At 38.0% G+C, this 4607-nt stretch overlaps 1 non-coding gene across 1 annotated transcript; it reads right to left on the bottom strand.

The window, feature by feature from the left end:
* Window positions 1–3808: 3808 nt before the first annotated feature.
* LOC114239243 (U6 spliceosomal RNA) lies at window positions 3809–3915 on the bottom strand. Its single transcript, XR_003624424.1, has one exon. It is a non-coding gene; the product is annotated as a U6 spliceosomal RNA (small nuclear RNA).
* Between the last annotated feature and the right edge of the window lie 692 nt (window positions 3916–4607).

The raw sequence follows: 4607 nt of genomic DNA, 5'->3' as shown, positions 1-4607 counted from the left end.
AAGAACAGAGCTTAACCTTAAGTACATCCTAAGGAAATGGGATACTGCGTATAACTAAACACTCCCTCTGCTTTATTAATGCCCTGTGAATGGGTTAAGCATTTTAGAAAATTTTCACTAATGTTTTTAATCTATCAGAGATTACATATATTTATTCAGATAATTCAATCAGAAATCCTCAATTTTACCTTCTGACCATGACTTTCTGCACTTCCTTCCAGCTCACCTATTGTGTTAGGGTTCTCCAGAGAAACCAAATCGACAGAACCTGGATACATAGAGAGAGAGAGAGAGAGAGAGAGAGAGAGAGAGAGAGAGGGAGAGAGAGAGAGAAAGATAGGTATAAGAGAGAGAGAGAGAGATTTTATGGAACTGGCTCATGCAATTATGGAGACTGGCAAGTCTAAAATCTTCAGGGTAGGCTGGCAGATTTGAGACCCAGGGCAGAGCTGATGTTGCAATTCAAGTCCAAGGGCCTCCAGCTGCTTGGATGAGGCCGACAAACATTACAGTGGGCAATCTGCTTTACTCACATCTGCTTTACTTAAATTTACCGATTTAAATGTTAATGTCATCCAAAAACACTCTCACAGAAACATCTAGAATAACGTTTGACCAAATATCTGGGCATCGTGGGCCAGTCAAATAGACACATAAAATTTACCATTCAGGGCTTCCCTGGTGGCGCAGTGGTTGAGAATCTGCCTGCCAATGCAGGGGACACGGGTTCGTGCCCTGGTCTGGGAAGATCCCACATGCCGTGGAGCAACTGGGCCCGTGAGCCGCAACTACTGAGCCTGCGCGTCTGGAGCCTGTGCTCCGCAACGGGAGAGGCCGCGATAGTGAGAGGCCCGCGCACCGCGATGAAGAGTGGCCCCCACTTGCCACAACTAGAGAAAGCCCTTGCACAGAAACGAAGACCCAACACAGCCATAAATAAATAAAAATAAATTAAAAAAAAAAATTTACCATTCAAACCTACTCTGTATGCCCACTCCATCTATGGTTTGACCTTGTCAAGAAGTCCAATCCATTGATCCTACCACTTTCAAACTCTCATCACCCCCCTTTTGTCCACCCTTCACTTCTTGCTCAGATTAATCACTCACTGTAAAAACCCCGAACTCCTTTATCTCTTTCATTGTTTAAATTCCAGAATCTACCTACTTTGTGCTAGATCAATATGTTCTATTGACTTTTCATCAGCAACACTGAATGCAAGAAAATAGTGAAACAATTTCTTCAAGATTTCTGTGGGAAAATAATTTTGAATCAAGAATGCAAGCTAATACTAGGGCCTATAAGGAGTCATGAAGTTTACCACCCACAGAATTTCTCAGAAAGAATTTCTAGAGGATAGGTTACAGCAAAATTAAAAAATGAGTATAAGAAAAACTATGAGTTAAAAAAATAATAATTGAGCAAGGAAAACTATAGAACTTATAGTTAAGTGTAAATAGTATTTGATTACTTTAAAAAAGAATAATTGGCGATTAAAATTCCAGATATTCTCAAGAAAGAAGTGAGAAGAAGAAAGGAAATATTGTGGGGATTTACGTGTTTGTATAGGCTGTACTTATTAATTCACTCTAGCTGTTGTTCAACAAACATGCTTCTAAATAGTATCCTTTTATCTTTTATTCTAAAGGCCCCAGGGAAACATAATAACTGAAGTGGAGAAATTTATAGCAATTATGTTTAGATAATTCAAGCCAAAACAAAACCAAAAATCTTTTTTGTTTTGCATTTTCTGAATACCTCAAATCAAAGGTAACTTTGGATTTCTCTTTACTTTCTTTTAATGATCCCCACAGAATTTTCTCAGTTTCCCACATCATTTGGCAAAGACAAAGACTTTACATTTTAAGCATATTTATAACAAGACGCTGTGGCTTTGGTTCAAATTTAACTTTACCCTCTGGCCTGCACTGCTTTGCATTTCAGTCTTCACCCACCACACCCTTGCCAATTTAATTTCAAATTATTTTTAATTGAGACTGAACACTTTACAAATTTGGGGTGTTGTGAATATAATTTATGGGGACCAGCTGGAGAGCCAAAACTTTGATCAGATTGTAAATGTTAATGGGAATACCTAGATGTAAATGATTGATAGCTTAATTTGACCCATCTAATTGATTGTTTTTCACAGAAATACCTCTACTTCTTGAAGTTCTGAGACTGTCATCCTTCATTTCCAGAAAAGGAGAAAAATGTGTTAAATAGCACTTACTTTCTTTGAATGGTGTGTTTTCTATTATTAATTGTAAAAACTCAATTTCTGACCTCCCTATTACATTGTTAGTTTTATCAACTAATTATTGATGTGTTTTTATAATAATATCTGAAAGCAATTTTTAAAGTTGTGTTTAAATTGTGTCGGGTTTTGTCATGAGATTTCTCATATGACTGTTAGAAAATGACTTAGAAAAATAATTGATCAGCTTAGCATCTCTCTTCATGTACAGCTGTTTCTAAACCCTGTGGTTGAATCCAGAGATCAAAGATTACAATCATTCTGGTTTTCAGATTGGATGGGTACTGAAAGGAAGAGCAGTGCTTTTGTGAATATCCAGCCATTATACAAGTGCTGCCTCTGACTTCTGATTCTGAAATGAGAGTCAAGGGAACATTTTGGCCTGGGGCAGGACAGGGGAGAAGAAAGAGACAATACTTACCCCTCCCACCACTGCCTCGCCCTGTGCCCATGCCCTTGTTTCTGCTGAGAACTCGCTCTTTATGACAGCTGCTCACACTTGAATCTTGAAGGCTAAAGCTAAAGGATTCTGCTGGGCATTCCAGAATAGATCATTATTTGCCTTTATGTCCTATAAGAAAGTCCCTTTCAGCAAGATATCTCTTGCTGACGATCAGGCTATTGTATATGGTAGTGAAAAAACATTGCCTTAGGAGTCAAAATCCTCGGTATTAAGTCTCAGACCTCCTATGGCTAATCTAATCCCTGAGCTACTTTTTAAAAGCCTAGACCAGCAATAGACATTTTTAATGCTACACATGTAATTTATGGGTACTAGAAGGAGAGAGCCAAAACTCCCCTTTCGTCTAATTTTTTAATATTAATGAAAAAAGGCTAGAATTAAATTATTTACTTGACACTACTTGGTTCACTCTCATAGGCCTAATTATCTCCTCAATTCCTCTTCTTGCTTCACTTGCTGTGGTGCTTTCAGCTGTCTGCACAGGGTAGCCTGTTTCTACTCCTGGGTCCAGAAAACTCAATCACAGAGCCAGGGAGAACCACCTGCTTTCATTCATTAGATGTATTATAATTTAAAGTATTGTAAAGTGAAGAAAGCTAAACCTATGTTCTACTGTAATTAAAAGAAAAAAATTAAAATCTAATGGAAATATTTTGAGTGTTTTGTGTTACTGTACTAATATAGCATCTCTCTAAAGTTGACCATTAGTACCCAGGAAAAAAACGAGGAAATAATTATTGTTATTAGGTCAAATCTCAACTTAGGATCACAGACATGGTTACTGCGTTAGATCATCATATTTTGATTAATCCCTCTCGCCAACCAGACTCTAAGCTCCTGGATGGCAGTTCCATCCCAGCGTGTACCAACCACAGTTTGAGGACTGATGACATATGAACCATCATAGAAGATTTTGAAAACACAGAAAATATTCTTTAGTGATAATAAAGGGCAAGAAATGAAAAACTGTTTTATAAAAATTAAAATAAACTCAAGTGGCATGCAGAAATTAAGACTGCATCTTTCTTTTTTTTTTTAAGTTTGGGTGATATGTATGTAATGATCAGTGGGACCGCTTTTTTTTTTTTTTCAATATGGAATGCTTCACAAATTTGCATGCCATTCTTGCACAGTGGCCATGCTAATCGTCTTTGTTTCCTTCCAATTTTAGTATATGTGCTGCCAAAGCGAGCACAGTGGGACCTTTATTTCAACTCAGTGCCTGGCACAGAATGGGCCATCAGTATATGCAGTTTTAATTAATGAAGATGGTTGTACACTGATACTCACTTGGCGTAAGGCTTAGTATATTCTCATCACCCTATAAAATATAAGTCAACTAGCAAACTTCTCTTGATTTTAGTCTTATTTTTGGTCACAATATGTTATAGGTAAACTGATCCTTTTTTAAAAAAAAATAAAATCTGAATCACCAGGTAAATAATAGAATGGAAAGACTTGTACCAATTTCCAAACCCTATTGAAGGAGGAGGGTGAAGGGTTCATAGGCAGAACCAGTGCTGGCTCACAGCAGACATCTTCCAGGGACCCCTTTATTTTCCCTTTACCTCCTCTCTTTTCTCCTCCCTCTTGTGTGACGAGCCTAGTAATTGAGGACGTTTCTATGTATAAAAAGAAGCTAATCATTTTGGGAATCAAAATATCTTTAAAACTGCAAGATGAGCAGATCTGAGCTTTGCTAAGTCTGTCCACAGGTCAGCCACTAAATACTGGCCACAAACTTACAGCCAGATGAGAAATGCAGGCTAGAAGGGACAATTTAGGGGACTGGGAAGGTAAGTCAAGGACTTTTGCTCTAACCAGTAGAGGGATGGGGTGGGTGGTGAATCGATTTGAAGCAACCCTTGTCTGGGATTGTGGAAATGG

The sequence above is a fragment of the Balaenoptera acutorostrata genome, chromosome 2 (assembly GCF_949987535.1).
Source record: "Balaenoptera acutorostrata chromosome 2, mBalAcu1.1, whole genome shotgun sequence".
NCBI lineage: Eukaryota > Metazoa > Chordata > Mammalia > Artiodactyla > Balaenopteridae > Balaenoptera > Balaenoptera acutorostrata.
Note: the sequence above shows the minus strand (reverse complement) of the source record. Positions and strands in the feature narration are given on the sequence as shown.